Below are 17,149 nucleotides of genomic sequence, written 5' to 3' on the forward strand. Positions count from 1 at the left end.
AGGCACCACCACCAAGGAGGCCCTCTGCCTGGTTTCCTGTAACCTCACATCTCACAGTGGGGAAACTGCCAGAAGGCCCTCGGAGCTGGACCTCAGTGTCCGGGCTGAATGATGGGGGTGGAGATGCTCCTTCAGGTATAATGGGCCAAGGCCATTTAGGGCTTTAAAGGTCAGCACCAACACTACTGTGTCGCCACCATTACTCCCCTCCCCTGATTTTATGAGAATTACTGTTTGGCTATTTTCCAACCATCTTGCAGACTGCTAACGTTTTGATAAAAACAGCTCCCTCTGTGAGCATTGAATTAAAAACAAAAAAGCAAAACCATTGGGGGATTATGCAGAGCTCTGCACTCAGCAACCCGAAAAGCAAAAATCTAGAACCATGAAGTTCAATGGCTAATGACCTACGTTCATCTATATGAACCTTACCCGGAGCATGTAAGAACTAACAGTTTAATAGTAAAAACAGTCACTCGGTTTCCAGATCAAGCAAAAGGACATGGCAAATTTGATTCATTTATCATTAAAGCTTCATACGGGTCAGCCAGTGAGAAGCAGTGAACAAAGAAATACTGTTAAAGGCTCAGCCAGCTGCAGGTAGTGATCAGCCCTCTTTTATCAACAATTCTACCCACTGTCTACAGTTTAGCTGTAAATTACTTCACTCATTTAATGGTCCAACAGCCAGCTGTTTCTATTTAGGTTGTTGCTGCTGCTGCTGTTGTTGCTTTCAATTTATAAGTCAAGTCACATTTATTGAATTTAGCCGTGGGCTGTTACAACATGCCTTTATTTCACGAATCTTTTAATTCACCCGTTTTTAAAAGAATCCCTTTTCCAGTGCAAGTAGGATCGCAGTAAAAACTGACAGCCATTATTTCTGCTTCTGAAGCACTTTTGCTACTTGGTCTTTTCAGAACATCAGTAAAAGGAGACAGAAGCTACAGGTGGGAGATTGGATAAAGGAAGATACAAGTTATATATGGGCATTCGTTGCAAGAACTGGCATGCTGGGCTTTTTCGTGTCATTTTGGCAGATCCACGTCTTCATTTCCTCTCTGTCCTTATTCCACTTGAATCTTGGAAGACTTTTTAACTGCAAATTTTGCCAAGTTGGATTTTGATTCCTTGTGACTGGTCATGTCATGGGAAGCATATATCTTATTATTCCTCCCAACAGGGCCATTATTTTATGAGGTGTCAAACAGCAGCAATACATTCGTACCTTGGAAGTTGAACGGAATCCATTCTGGAAGTCTGTTCGACTTCCAAAACATTCGGAAACCAAAGCGCGACTTCTGATTGGCTGCAGGAAGCTCCTGCAGCCAATCGGAAGCTGCAGAAGCCCCGCTGGATGTTTGGCTTCCAAAAAAAGTTCGCAAACCGGAAAACTTACTTCCGGGTTTGCGGCGTTCAGGAGCCGAAACATTCAAGAACTAAGCTGTTCGAAAACTAAGGTACGACTGTTACTTAGACACTGTCTTACGGATTTTGTAGCGTTCTACTGTGGTGGCTTGATGTGTGGCATTGTTAAGACTTTCAGTTCTCAAATATTACTGCACTAAAGGGGCAAGAAAACTGGGAAGAAAAAGTACAGTTACAAAATAACTAGCAGGTTTTTATTGGTATCCCTGTGAGAACTGATTCGATTCCCTGGCAAAACCTCAGATGTGCTAGTCATACTGCAGATTAGTATCTAACAACCTTTCTATATTTGTGTCACAAGATCTATTACATGTGCATGCGCATATTGGCCACTGCAATGTTGCACAGGGGTCTTCTTCTCACACAGCTGCCAGATATGATCTAAAATCCAGAAAACTGCCAGTAAAATTGGGGCTGGGTCCCACTACAAAAAAATAATAATCCAAAATCCAAGCCATTGGATGGCAATGGGAATGTGACTCGTGACGCGTGGCTGATAATACGCACGTATGAAATCCTGAACAATACCTGTACAAGGCATTTGAGCAACTTAGCATTCAGCATCAGAGTTGCTAGACTGGGGTCGTGGTTCTTAACCTATCAAGCAGCCAAATCAAATCATAGCCACATAGGTATGGATTATGGCTGAATTTAAGAATGGCTGTCTCTAATATGAGATAAAAGGAACAACTGGCAAGTTTGGCCTTGGAGATCAAAACGAAGCAGGGCAAAGGCTAATAGAGTTCTGCCAAGAGAACAAGATGGTCATCACAAACACGCTTTTCCAACAACACAAGAGACGACTCTACACATGGACATCCCCAGATGGGCAACATCGAAATCAGATTGATTATATTCTCTGCAGCCAAAGATGGAGAAGCTCTATACAGTCAGCAAAAACAAGACCTGGAGCTGACTGTGGCTCAGATCATCAGCTTCTTATAGCAAAATTCAAGCTTAAACTGAAGAAAGTAGGAAAAACCACTGGACAGGTAAGATACAATCTAAACCAAATCCCTTATGAATACACAGTGGAAGTGAGGAACAGGTTTAAGGATTTAGATTTGCTGGACAGAGTGCCTGAAGAACTATGGGTGGAGGCTCGCAACATTATACAGGAGGCAGCAACTAAAACCATCCCAATGAAAAAGAAATGCAAGAAAGCAAAGTGGCTGTCCAACGAGGCCTTACAAATAGCGGGGGAGAGAAGGCAAGCAAAATGCGAGGGAGATAATGAAAGATACAAGAAATTGAATGCAGATTTCCAAAGAATAGCAAGGAGAGACAAGAAGGCCTTCTTAAACGAGCAATGCAAAGAAATAGAGGAAAGCAACAGAATGGGAAGAACCAGAGATCTGTTCAAGAAAATCGGCAATATGAAAGGAACATTTCGTACAAAGATTACCATAATAAAGGACAAAAGTGGTAAAGACCTAACTGAAGCAGAAGACATCAAGAAGAGGTGGCAAGAATACACAGAGGAGTTATACCAGAAAGATATGGATGTCTCATACACCCCAGGTAGTGTGGTTGCTGACCTTGAGCCAGACATCCTGGAGAGTGAAGTCAAATGGGCCTTAGAAAGCACTGCAAATAACAAGGCCAGTGGAAGTGATGGTATTCCAGCTGAACTGTTTAAAATTTTAAAAGATGATGCTGTTAAGGTGCTACACTCAATATGCCAGCAAGTTTGGAAAACTCAGCAGTGGCCAGAGGATTGGAGAAGATCAGTCTACATTCCAATCCGAAAGAAAGGCAGTGCCAAAGAATGCTCCAACTACCGCACAATTGCACTCATTTCACACGCTAGCAAGGTTATGCTTAAAATTCTACAAGGAAGGCTCAAGCAGTATGTGGACCGAGAACTCCCAGAAGTGCAAGCTGGATTTAGAAGAGGCAGAGGAACCAGAGACCAAATTGCAAACATGCGCTGGATAATGGAGAAAGCTAGAGAGTTCCAGAAAGACATCTACTTCTGCTTCATTGACTATGCAAAAGCCTTTGACTGTGTTGACCACAGCAAACTATGGCAAGTTCTTAAAGAAATGGGAGTGCCCGATCACCTCATCTGTCTCCTGCGAAATCTCTATGTGGGACAAGAAGCTACAGTTAGAACTGGATATGGAACAACTGATTGGTTCCAAATTGGGAAAGGAGTATGGCAAGGCTGTATATTGTCTCCCTGCTTATTTAACTTATATGCAGAATTCATCATGCGAAAGGCTGGGCTGGATGAATCGCAAGCCGGAATTAAGATTGCCGGAAGAAATATCAACAACCTCAGATATGCAGATGATACAACCTTGATGGCAGAAAGTGAAGAGGAATTAAAGAACCTTTTAATGAGGGTGAAAGAGGAGAGCGCAAAATATGGTCTGAAGCTCAACATCAAAAAAACGAAGATCATGGCCATAACGGTGCCAGCCGAGTCACCATGTCCACGGGATCCGTTCCCGTGGTTTCTAAGGGTCCCCGCGTCGCCGGCGCGGTAGGACCCAGCCCCTGCCGAGCAGACTCCCTCCGGAGCTCGGAGGGAGTCCGCCATTCGGCGATGGCGCCAACCCGGAAGTCGAGAGATTTTACTTTCTTGGGCTCCATGATCAGTGCAGATGGTGACAGCAGCCACGAAATTAAAAGACGCCTGCTCCTTGGGAGAAAGGCGATGGCAAACCTAGACAACATCTTAAAAAGCAGAGACATCATCTTGCCAACAAAGGTCCGTATAGTAAAAGCCATGGTTTTCCCAGTAGTGATGTATGGAAGTGAGAGCTGGACCATAAAGAAGGCTGATCGCCGAAGAATTGATGCTTTTGAATTATGGTGCTGGAGGAGACTCTTGAGAGTCCCATGGACTGCAAGAAGATCAAACCTCTCCATTCTGAAGGAAATCAGCCCTGAGCGCTCACTGGAAGGACAGATCGTGAAGCTGAGGCTCCAATACTTTGGCCACCTCATGAGAAGAGAAGACTCCCTGGAAAAGACCCTGATGTTGGGAAAGATGGAGGGCACAAGGAGAAGGGGACGACAGAGAATGAGATGGTTGGATGGTGTTCTTGAAGCTACCAGCATGAGTTTGATCAAACTGCGGGAGGCAGTGGAGGACAGAAGTGCCTGGCGTGCTCTGGTCCATGGGGTCACGAAGAGTCGGACACGACTAAACGACTAAACAACAACAACAACAACAATATGAGATACTGCAATACCAACATTCACAAGCCCAAAAACAAAACAAAACAAAACATTCGCTGTCCTTTTAGGTATTCCTTGCTAAAATGGAGCACTTTAAACTCAAAAATTAAGCTCTGTGAAACAGTGCCAACAAAATACGAATACACTGTAAGGTCATTACAGTAGCAAAATGTGTTGCTCCTTGTAGCTTGGAATGAATTGATTAAATAATTAGTCCTGGAATGTGTTAATGACAAAAAGGGCAAATAAATATATTGTAATAATTTAATATGCCAAATAGACTTTTTAGCATAAACTGTCTTTTTTTTTAACTATACAAAATTAATTTCCTTCTTTACAGTTTGCATCTTATTAACTATGTTGTTTCAACAGACGTCTGTGTTGTAACCAAACTCACAGCTGTGTTTGGCTATCTTTCTAGTAGGTCTGTGAAATGCTTTTTGTGTGTAAAAAAAGAGTGACTTGAAATCAGTTTTTTGGATAATACTCTGTAATCATCTGTATTTTGTATCCCGGAGCTCCAAAAGAGCTGAACAAAAGACGATGTAAGCAGATACTCATTTTTCAATTGTTCTTACCATAACACTTTTATGGGTCTGAAACTCTTTTAATGAAGCACAAAGGATGTCGCTAGTAGAGAAGGACTAGTAAAAGAAATGCATGCTCACAATAAGTGAATTAAGTGTGCAAAGTGAATGTCTGAACACGCCTACTCAGCAACAACAAAAATATCTGCATACCTATAACTACATAGATAAATAAATCACTACATGTATGGGCAGTAAATTAAGAGCAATGATAAGCTGTTGTTGGCTGCAGACTCATATGTGTATGATCTACACATCGGAAGCACATAATTTCCAACTCAGGGTCTTTCTTTGTTGGGTTTGATTAACATGCAACACTGCAGTCTGTGCATGCCCATTCTCTGTTAATGTTCAAAATCCCTGCTCCCAGATAAGGTGCTAGTGCTGTTGAGGCGTTCAGTTATGTTGCCTCTAGATAGCTTAGTAAGATGTGTGGTTATCCTTATTTGTAAGAATGGCCAAATTCATTGGCCCACACAATGCCTTTCGACGCAGGGACCACAGAAAAATATTGATTGCGAAAGGGACTTCAAAATGCTAAGCCAGGGATCGCCTGGTAAGCAATGCAAAGTTCTCTTATTATTGCTTTGCAGCTAGAGTTTGTAAAACTTGCTCAGCATTTGATAGCATCAATTCTTTGTACTCAGCAGTGCAGTAACTCAGGTATATCTCCAATTTTGTGCTAACATAATTCTTGCAGCTGTCGTGGCATATAGAAACAAGGTCTCTTGTAACTCAGGTATATCATCAGATTATTCAAAAGTTCTCTCACACTAGGTTTTTTTTATTTTTATGGAACATTAAATACTGTCCTGGCACTTTATATGCTTGCCTTTATATTACTCATGTAGTAATTTTTTAGCTGACATATGTCAATGTGCTATATTCCAAAGCCGTCCAAAAGGGTTTCTTCTGGAACATGGTCCTAACAAACGCTCCAACCCATTTAGGGGCTCTTTGTGAAGTTCATGGAGTTCCACATAGCCTAAGCTGTTATTCTAGCCTTTGTTTATTTTGGGGATCACCCATGAATGTGATGAATGCCTGTTCTACCACACTATACATACAAATAGCACATGCCCTACAGCAGGGGCAGCCAACATGGTGCCTTCCTTATGTTGATGGGCTGCAACTCCCATCATCCTTGACCACTAGGCTGCATTGGCTGGAGCTGAGAGTCCAACATTACCACTTTGCCTACCCCTTACCCTAGAGATCCTTGGTCCCTGGATGGGCTATACAGTGGTACCTCGGGTTAAGTACTTAATTCGTTCTGGAGGTCTGTTCTTAACCTGAAACTGTTCTTAACCTGAAGCACCACTTTAGCTAATGAGGCCTCCCGCTGCCGCTGCGCCGCCGGAGCACAATTTCTGTTCTCATCCTGAAGCAAAGTTCTTAACCTGAGGTACTATTTCTGGGTTAGCGGAGTCTGTAACCTGAAGCGTATTTAACCCGAGGTACCACTGTATCACAATGGAAAGGATGTCATCAACCTAGTCTTTCCACTGAACGAACAAACCTATAGTTCTGAGCACCGTGCAAATTTTGTTAGGGTCCGGTTTAGCTTTGTGCTTTGGGAGAGGGCATGCACAGGAGATTATTATGATTTCTACAGTGCTATTAATATACATGGTGCTTTACAGACAGCAAGTTTGACAGGTCCCTGCCCCGAGAGGCTTCCGATCTAAAAATATACACAGGGAAGCAACAGAAGAAGGGGAGAGCAATGGCAGAAGGGGTGACAAGACAGTTTTAACTTTTCACACGGACAAAAAAAATTACAACGAACTAAATGTCCTAGAATTATTCATAGTTATTTATTTATGCCTTTTAAAATATAACTAAGGACTAATGCACATGTTTTGCTATATATGAATCAGAAGACGGCCATGATTTCTTGAGAGATTTTAGAACAATGGGGTGGGGAGAGACCTAGTGTGGGATCACTTTTAGTTTTGTTTACTGTTTTAAACCTGTATGTTGTGTTTGTACTATATTTTTGCTATAAGTTGTCATGAAACCATTCTCGGTAAAAATAATGAATAAAGGAAGAATAACAATTATTACTACTTTTCGTGGTTACGGAGAGGCCATGCACAAACCACACATTTTTATTTTTTAAAGGAATTGATTGAACAAATTTAATTAAGCTGAAGAATATATTGCCAGGTTCAGATCCTAAAGCATGGGCCAAAGTGCTGTATGAATTTCTTGAACACTATGCAGAAGAATACATTGCATTCTGCTTTAGAATTCACGCACACACAAAAATCCTTCTCATCCAAACAGTTACATCACAACACTGCTTGATGCAGATGGTAGTTCTTAGCTAGAAGGATCAACTGTTCCCTTCTGCAAAGGCAGAGTCTTGTTGAGAGGTGAAAGTATACAATTTAACATGCATCAACAGGAGACGGCTAAAATAATCACTTTTATCAGCTACATAACTGCAGTGGCAGCCCTAGACTTACAGAGTCTAATGCTAGGGCTTTGATCTGGCGTGGCTTCACACTATAGGGTGGTCTGAAATTGCTCCACATATGTGCATTATTTTTGTTCTCATCTGCTCAAAGTATGATACTGTAAAGCCATGGCTCTTTGAACCTCCTCTCCTCTGCCCCTACAGCTGACTTTTGGACCTGCAACCATGTCAAACTACCACCTTGCAGGAGAACAAAACCCTATTCTAAGTATTCTCAACAGAAAGGAGCTGAAAGGAGACAAAAATGTGTGGGACACAATCTACAGTGGTACCTCGGGTTAAGTATTTAATTCGTTCCGGAGGTCCGTTCTTAACCTGAAAGTGTTCTTAACCTGAAGCACCACTTTAGCTAATGGGGCCTCCTGCTGCTGCCGCGCCGCTGGACCATGATTTCTGTTCTCATCCTGAAGCAAAGTTCTTAACCCGAGTACTATTTCTGGGTTAGTGGAGTCTGTAACCTAAAGTGTAACCAGTAACCTGAAGCGTATGTAACCCGAGATACCACTGTATATTACCCTCTGAGAAAGAGAGAGAGAGTGTGTGTTGAGTGGGTGTGTACAGCTAATCTACACTGAGGAATGGCCTTAACTCAACATGCTTTGAATACTCGCCATGTCCAGAATTCAGTCCCTGACATCTTCAGCCAAAGGATCTGTTTGAGGTGACATGCAAGGTCCTCCTCTGCCTAACACCTTACAGAACCATTACCAGTTAACACTGGTCTCCAGATGAACTAATAGTTCCAACCTGGTATTTAATTCTATTTATTATAATTTTATAGGCCACTTTTCTTCCCCAGCTTGAGTTGATCCTAGTTCTTCGTTGCCTCCATGCATCAGAGCTCCCACATTCAGCAACACAGGAAGAGCAACTGGCTATACCAAGGAACACAGCACCATCACTGGCCAGACATCCATAGTATTGCTGTGGACGCACAGCTACAATGACAGACTTCCACACAACTTGTAATTCTGCCCAATTAGGGCTACAGGTCACATGGAAAATATCCATCCCTGTAGACAGTTCGGTTGTTTGTGCTGATGCTGGAGGTCCACTACGAGGTCCAACTATGCTTTCTGCTCAGGTGCTGTTCTGCATTGGAGTTTCAATGCCTGAAATAGGCTTATGTCATTGACATCATTGCAAGCGTATGTCAATTACTTGTCCCCACAGAACCTCACAATGACCACTTGCCCCCGCCTAACCTGTTTCCTTTTCATAAAATAGTCTCTCCTACACACACTCGTCTTTTAGATGCACTTCTTTCTATCATCATAGATGACAGGAAGATAACTAATGTGTTGGGAAGAGCTAATATCTGAGCCCATCACCATGATCCATGTAATAGACAACTCAGGTCATTTGCAAACTTTAATGTCTTGGGAGATTTAGATTCTGATGGCATTTTCAATTTTTACCTCCAACACCAAGGGCTATCAGAAAATTAGCCTCATTCACATATATTTTGTCTCAGCGACCACAGTAAAAACCCCAAACCTAGCCTTGGAAGCAAAAAACATGCCTGGAAATTCATAGTGCCCCCTCTTAATAACAGCTGCGAGAATTATTCAAAAAAGCCCACAGCAAAACTTAGAAAGAATGCATGTGCTATCGTTCCTATTACAGGTAATTCAAAAAGCTGTCATTCTTTCGATTTCCCAATAACCAGGGAACAATTGGCACTCCTTCAAGAAAGGAGATATTGGATACCTGAGTGAGAACTGGAACGAAGAAATGGGAAAATAATAGCATTTAGCATTTGCATAGTACACTTAAGTATTTGAAGTATGCCTTCACAGGAATAATCATAATCTCAGCAATCTTTTATAAGGCAGTCTAGTATTCTTATCCTTGTAAAGCAAGGATAGGAAAACAAGAGGCCCTCCAATTGTGGTTGGACTCCAACTCCCATCAGCCCCCCATCCCAGCCAGCCCAATCAATGGTCAAGGATGATGGGGGCTGTGGTCCACCTGCAATATTTGTGGACCACAGGCTCCCCATCCCTGTCTTAAGACAAATTCAAGGCTGAGAAAACAGCAGTTTCCTTGAGGCCACTGCATTGCTGAAGTCAATTTGAACTGGGCTCATCCTGCCTTTCAATCAGAACTACATCCTGGTAATTTCTGAACTTGTGGGAATGGTGCTAGTATTAAATATTTAATAATAATAATAATCCCTTCCTAAAGTCTTGGAAATTAAAATTGGTTTCTGAATGGGATTTTGACAAAAGAAAGGTTTTAACAAGAAAAAAACACACAATTCTGCATAACTTCACAATGTTGTAGGAGTCCACTGATTTATTTCTTTATTTAAGCCAGAATCCAAAGAATTGTGCAACTAATTGTACACACCCAAGAAGGTCTTTGGCTCATGTTTCTCTACAAGCAGTTACCAATACTCTTTTCTGATCTCTTTTTGGAGGTCTGCAATTCAAAAATAAAAATCCCACTGGACCCAGTGGATTTGCCAAAAGCAGCTCTTTAAAGAGACTATTTTTATTTAATGTATAATATGCTTTGGATGCCATAGGGGTAATGAGAACATTGTATACTTCAGCATCACCTGAATATAACCAACTGGCCCCAATCCAACACAGAGCTATAAGTGTGCTTGAAGCTTGCTTAACCCTTTGTTGGATTATGGTCCTGGTTTTTTTGGGGGGGGTTGGGGGGGTTATGACTAGGTTGTAAAACAAACTCCGACCAGATGTCTGGAAATGCACATCTGTTAGGAATTGTGCAATAAAGCCAACTTTCTGAACCGAAAACATATTACTTCAATAACAACCAAAGGTTGCTACCTAACTATAAGTCACACACAGTATATTGCCAAAGTAAATTGAAAGCAGCAGCTATGTAGGAAACAGAACATCAGGGGACCAACAGGCGCTATCTCAGGCATGGTGTGGAAGAAAATCAGTGCTTCTGTGTCTGCAGGAAAAGCCAAGTAAATAACATTCATAGATGTAGGGCCATGGAAATATATATTCTTACACTGAACATGCTATAAAGCATATCTGTGCTCTGTATTTTTCTGTAATACAACACCCCACCCCGGCAAAAAAAGCTAACTTTTATGGTAGCTTACTTAGTTCATTATAGCCATTTCCGTTCACCCAGTAAAAATGACACAAGATTTATAATTCACATTACACAGCCACATGTATAAGCCCTTAAGGTCCATGAAACATTTGGAGGAGCAAATTCACTGTTGGTACAAGTCAACAGTGGGCTACAAACCTCAACTCTCTCTTTTTAGCCCATTGCTATTTCTGTAGGAAATAATTTGTGCAAAATTGTTATTATGCACATTGTCTCGACTGTTGTATCTCACGCGAAAAAGAACAAAATAAATGAGCATTTTGGATTCTACTTCCCCCCATGGAAACATAGGGGTGTTGGGCCCTTTTAAATTGCCAGCGATTTCAACAGGAGAGCAGAGCTACTTAAATCAAAGAGACTTAAGAATTCATATTGGTTTGGCTGGACGGCACCTTGGAATTTTAACAGAAAATTTCAAAAACTGAAAGTTTCAAAAGCTATTAATGCTGCAATCCTATGCACACTTGCCTGGGACAAGCACCATTGAACACAATGGCATATGGGTAAATATGCCTAAGGATATCCTAAAATAACACAATTTCTATATAGTTTAATGAGATTTTACCCCCAGGAACCTTGTGTCTAGAATTGGAGCCTGTTTCATTTATTTCAATAGGGCAGCTTTAAAGGTAAAGGTAAAGGTAAAGGTACCCCTGCCCGTACGGGCCAGTCTTGCCAGACTCTAGGGTTGTGCGCCCATCTCACTCAAGAGGCCGGGGGCCAGCGCTGTCCTAAGACACTTCCGGGTCACGTGGCCAGCGTGACATCGCTGCTCTGGCGAACCAGAGCCGCACACGGAAACGCCGTTTACCTTCCCGCTTGTAAGCGGTCCCTATTTATCTACTTGCACCCGGGGGTGCTTTCGAACTGCTAGGTTGGCAGGCGCTGGGACCGAACGACGGGAGCGCACCCCGCCGCAGGGATTCGAACCGCCGACCTTTCGATCGGCAAGCCCTAGGCGCTGAGGCTTTTACCCACAGCGCCACCTGCGTCCCCAGGGCAGCTTTAGGCACAGACTAAAATCAACAGGATTTAATGGTACTGAAACTTTAACTAGATAGTGCCCCGAATAAGCAGCCATCCAAATGAAACAAAACTTTAAATGCTGCCCCCATGACCAATTATTTATGCTTTATCTGCATTTAGGTACAGAAAAGCTTTCAGTTGTGTACCCTTTTTCTTACCCACTGTAAGCATTTTTTCAAATTTTCAAGCACACACACACACGAAAAAATAAAATAAAATAAGAAGAAAACTGCAAACTTGGAGATCAAGATCGCTTCTATGTTATTCTGATTTACAACAATACAGTGGTACCTCGGGTTAAGAACTTAATTCATTCTGGAGGTCCATTCTTAACCTAAAACTGTTCTTAACTTGAGTTACCACTTTAGCTTATGGGGTCTCTTGCTGCCGCTGCCGCCGCACAATTTCTGTTCTCATCCTGAAGCAAAGTTCTTAACCTGAGGTAGTATTTCTGGGTTAGCAAAGTCTGTAACCTGAAGCATCTGTAACCTGAAGTGTCTGTAACCCGAGGTACCACTGTAGTTAAGTTTTCCTGAAGTACCCCAACTGAGAAACGCTAGAGAAATTAAATTTTCCAGGCTGCAAATTAACTGCCTATTTTAATATTCTTTTTTAAAAAAACTCCTTAATTCTAATTTTATTTCATAACAAAAATGGTGATGCCAATAGGACAGCTGGCAAAGCACTGACTTTAGAGAAAATCCGCAGCAGCCCCATCCATGGCCATCTTTGCTTTAAATTTCAGGTTTTTAATTTATTTTATTTATTTAATAAGGTTTATTTTACCTACTTGAGTGTAAAAAAAACAAACCCTCAAAGCAGCTTTCAAAAATATAAAACAAGAAAATAAAGAAAAAATGACAACCACACGTTAAAACATACAAAAGTAAAAACACTAAAAGAAATTAGCTGTTAGCTGATTCCATGCCAGAATACAGTCATACCTTGGGTTGCGATCGCTGCGGGTTGCGCGTTTTCAGGTTACAGGTGTGCTGAACCCGGAAGTACTGGAACAGGTGACATCCGGGTTTCAGCGCTCGCACATGCGCAGAATCTCATCACCCGTGTGTGCAGATGCAGCGCTGCGGGTTGCGAACGCTGCGGGTTGCGAATGTGCCTCCCACATGGATCACGTTCGCAACCCGAGGTTCCACTGTACAAAGGTGGTTGGTCGTTTTTGCTATGTTTTCTTTCAATTCAGCAGTAGATCTCTCCCAATTTTTACCCCCTTTCCCCTTTCCAAAAAAGTTGAGGAAAGCTAGCTCAAAACATGCAACTACTTCTGCGTTTTTACATGTGGACCCTGAGACATCATCAGGGAAGAAAGAATTTCTTAGCAGAAAACTGCAATCATATTACCACCAGAAGTCTGTGTACAAATAATGTTACTTAAGCCTGGAATCCTAAGAACAAAGCTAGAGTAAATGTCATCGGATACAGTGTGACTTACTTCCAAGCTAAGAAACATAGCGTTGCATTGCATGCCTGCAAAGTATTACAGAAGGCTTCTCTAACCAGGCGCTCTCCTATTGTTCTAGACTACATCTCCCATCAGCCCCAGCCAAGGAGCTGTAGTCCAAAACATATGGAAAGCACCAAGCTGCTTTACACCCTTCCCTGGAAGGAACCCCCAATGAACACAGAGACCTCTGTCCAAAATTACACTCCAGAATACCATTCACCAGGCACCAAGCATTATGGTGTAAATCTGCACTCTGATAGCAATCTACCATTGGAAACCTGTGGGATATGCATATTAAGCATATGGAAAAGTAGGAGGGGGAGAGGTCACGGAAATTAAATGAATGCATCCTAGCAGCTGGGTTTGAGAAGTCATGCTTCGAGTGCAGCAATGTCAACAGAAGTCTAAAGCACGACTCTATGTAGCTCTTCCTGATTTTAATGAAATGAGGATGGAGAAAGGCAGAACTATGAGGTGGCCTTCGTTCCCTTTGGTGGGTGCACACTCATCCTACGGTGTTGTGCTTCAGAAACCTGCAGCCTTTCCAACTTAAGACTTTGTGGCTGAAGGATACTAGCACACACTTGCCTTTCTTTACCAGATGCGGCACACAGAATCCTGTAAAAAAGGGGTTTTGTACCAATACAGGAGGGTATCATGGTCCTTTTCACTAGATATACCAGCCTTGGTGCTTTCCTTCAATGATTAAAAGATGATTTGACCAGATATGAGAATCTGTCAATGCATCAGATTGTGCCAAAGACCCTCACCTTGAATCTTACAGTAAACTGAGCTGAAATACCATTATCTGAGAAGGTAATGGTGAAATGCTGTAGTCACTGAGAGTTGGCCCTGTGTCAGCAAAAAACACTAAGGTTTAGTTATTCTTAAATTCCAGTATTTCATTATTGTAAATTGCTCTTGGAAGTGGCGGGGGCAACCCAATCTCATGGTGTAGGAACAGTTCAGTTGCAATCTACCTCTCACCTTTGAAAGAGTTAGATCATTATTAATATTATTTTACTATTATATATAGAATAAAGGCAAGATTATAAATCAACCATTTTCACTTGGTTGTATTTACACAGAAACTTTGCGCAGAAAAACAACAACCCAAAGCAGCCTTACAAAGTCGGAACGACTCATTTTAAACCAAACACTCATTAAAAAACAAACAACAAGCATTCAATGTCAAATAAATGCATTAAATAAAAAGATATTGCAGATGTGGTGGTGCCGTGACTTCAATTTGTCTGCTGATGGATATGTAAAAGTTGTTCAGATAAATCAGCACTTAATATTCTTTTAACCCAAGGCTTATTTAAGTTCTTCCAACCAGTTCTTCCAACCAGCCAGCTTCATCCCTTACCTTTGACTGGGGGGACAAGGCTCCTTGCTCTGGTAAAAATCCAGAAGACAGCCGTATCTCATGCCTTGACTCTCTTCAATACAGCCAGCTGCAAAGGATGCCCAGGTCAGCAGCTTTTCCTTGGTCAGCCACAGGATAAGCAGCAACAGCAACAGCAAACTCAATAGAGTTTCTCCTTGCACGCAGAAGGCTTGCCAAAGCATTCTTGGTTACTATGCACACTGATAAAAGCTATTTGTATGTTTACAGACAAATTGCAACCACCGTTGCTTCTTGTACGCTTCTGCCTAAGCTCTTCGCTGTCCCGAAGGGTTGATGGCAGAAGCCTGCAAACCCACATTTCTTCTACACTGGCTGAACTCCCTTGAAGAAGAGCAAATTGTGTTTATATGAACAGCAAAGTCAATGCGCCGTATGCATGTAGCATTAGCACAACGGTGATGTATCAAGGGCACACATGGTACATGCTTTAAAACGTAAGCAGAACAGATGCCTTGTTTACATGGGCAAATGCACCTTCCCCGGCCCATATTATGAATAAATTGGACCTAACATATATTGTTTCACAAGAGTCGCTTAAGGCAGTCTTCGGATAGATTTGCAAAAAGTCAAAGGGTGGTGAACACTATCTTGTAATACATACACACTACTCCGCAGAGTGTGCTATAAAACTCAAGTTATTTTTAAGTCTTGGGAATGACTGCTTAGGTCATAAGCATCAAAGCAGACCTGTGAGTCACTTCTGCATGGTCACCCTTAGCATGCAAAAATAACTTGTTTACACTGATGTTATATTATCCCCGACATTGCTGCTCAGCTAGGTGGTTAGCAAGGGCCTCTCCGAAAATAAATATAAACTATGAAGAAATGGGTCACTTTTTTATCCCCTTGGTCAACACGCGGAGAAGAAATATAGGTCACTAAGATCCAAGTATAGCTATCAAATCAATCTCTGTGCTTTTTCACACGCCTCACTTCCACTAAAATGCGAACAACAACAAAAATCCCAGTACTGTAGATGGCAGGCTAGAAGCAGCAGACAAACTGTGCTTATTACCATGCTATTTGTGTAATTTTGTGCAAAGGCAACATGGCTGTTCTTAAGGGTATTTTTGGAAAATATTATCTGAGGTAGGTATAATTCCAAGCCATAGTTTAGTCGTGGGTGGGGCCTTCCAGTTGTTGTTGTTGTTGGGCTCCAACTCCCATCAACTCCCAGCCAGCATAGTCAAGGGTCAAGGATGATGGGAGTTGCAGTACAACACTATCTGGAAGGCCAAAGGCGCCCCACTTCCTGGTTGAGGACGAGGGAATGTGAATTAACACTGTAATATTAGGGAAAGGAAGTCACTGGCGGAGGAAGGGGGCATGGGGGGTGACGCTCACCGTGCCACCCCCTTGAGTGGCACGCCCTGCCCCCAGGTGCACCACATGTGAGCCGCTCTGTGTGCCAGAGCAGCTAGCTCTGCCTCTGAAGGAAGTGTGTTCGTTTCTGATTTAAAAAGCATGTTATAAGTGCCATGGGTAGTTTCTGCCAACTATACACCCTGCTATCCCATACATACATATAGCATTTGCCCTGTTTGTGTTTGGAGTAGGGCTTTTCTTTCAGCCAGAACTGGCCAGAACTCAGGTCCATCACCTCTCAGGTGAGTGCCATTGCCATTCTAGGAGAACAAAGGTGTTCATGGTGACTTCCTACACCTTTCTTTCTAGAAAAAAATAGCACTGGTTTGGAACATATGTGCTTGTCCTTGATAAGCGCGAAAGAATGGGGGATACTTTTCAAGCAGTTCTGAGTCTATGCTCCATTGTCCCACCGGAACCATTTCTACATGATACACAAACAGAAAGAGTATATAAAACTGTGAAAATGATATATATGAGGTATTAACTTCCAAAGTTTAATAATCTCTTCAGGGGACTGGGCATTTGATATTTTTTTTCCCTCAGTGCCCCCCTTCTGCAGACTGAATTTATATAGAAAAATGCTTTCAGCTGAAGACGTAGAGAAATCACTTCAGCTAAATCACACATGGGTGGACGCAAAGTCTGCTACCAATAAAAATTAACTGATGGAAGAGGCTTGCAGAAATACAAAGGAGAAATGGCAGGGAAACTATGAAGAAATCTGCTGGCAAACAAATCTGACTCAACATGAAAAGAATATTGGGGGAAAATCTGACGGAGTGGAATAACAGGAAGCTTAGTCAGTTCTGGAAGAAACAAAAAATAAAGAGTGTGTTCTTTTGTGAGACAGAAGTAGGAAGGGAGACTACTGTACTTTAAACAAATCGGAGGGATTGGCAGCCACAGTGCTTAAAAAAAGAGATTATGAACTCAATGGGATGGTGACCATATTAAAGTAAAATGGGTATCTGGCTGGAATAGGATATGAAACCACAGAATCCAAAGAGTACAGCTGGTATAAACAAGAAAACAAAAATTGAGGAAGTGTGTCCATAAGAAAATAATAAACTAGATGGACTGATCTCAACAGAAAA

The 17,149-nt window shown here is 42.0% G+C and overlaps 1 protein-coding gene across 26 annotated transcripts in view; it reads right to left on the reverse strand.

Moving 5' to 3' along the window:
- Positions 1-17,149, reverse strand: part of MBNL1 (muscleblind like splicing regulator 1) — a 179,653-nt gene that overhangs the window by 81,247 nt on the left and 81,257 nt on the right. The window contains exon 1 of one of the 26 annotated variants that reach the window (XM_082224421.1): positions 14,646-14,732. The exons of the other annotated variants lie outside the window; for them this stretch is intronic. The gene's annotated coding sequence lies outside the window, so the exon portion shown is untranslated. Of the gene's footprint in view, positions 1-14,645; positions 14,733-17,149 lie in introns of those variants that run through there. 26 annotated transcript variants of the gene reach the window in all.

This window comes from Podarcis vaucheri (genome assembly GCF_965113315.1).
Source record: "Podarcis vaucheri genome assembly, chromosome: 5".
Taxonomy (NCBI): Eukaryota; Metazoa; Chordata; class Lepidosauria; order Squamata; family Lacertidae; genus Podarcis; species Podarcis vaucheri.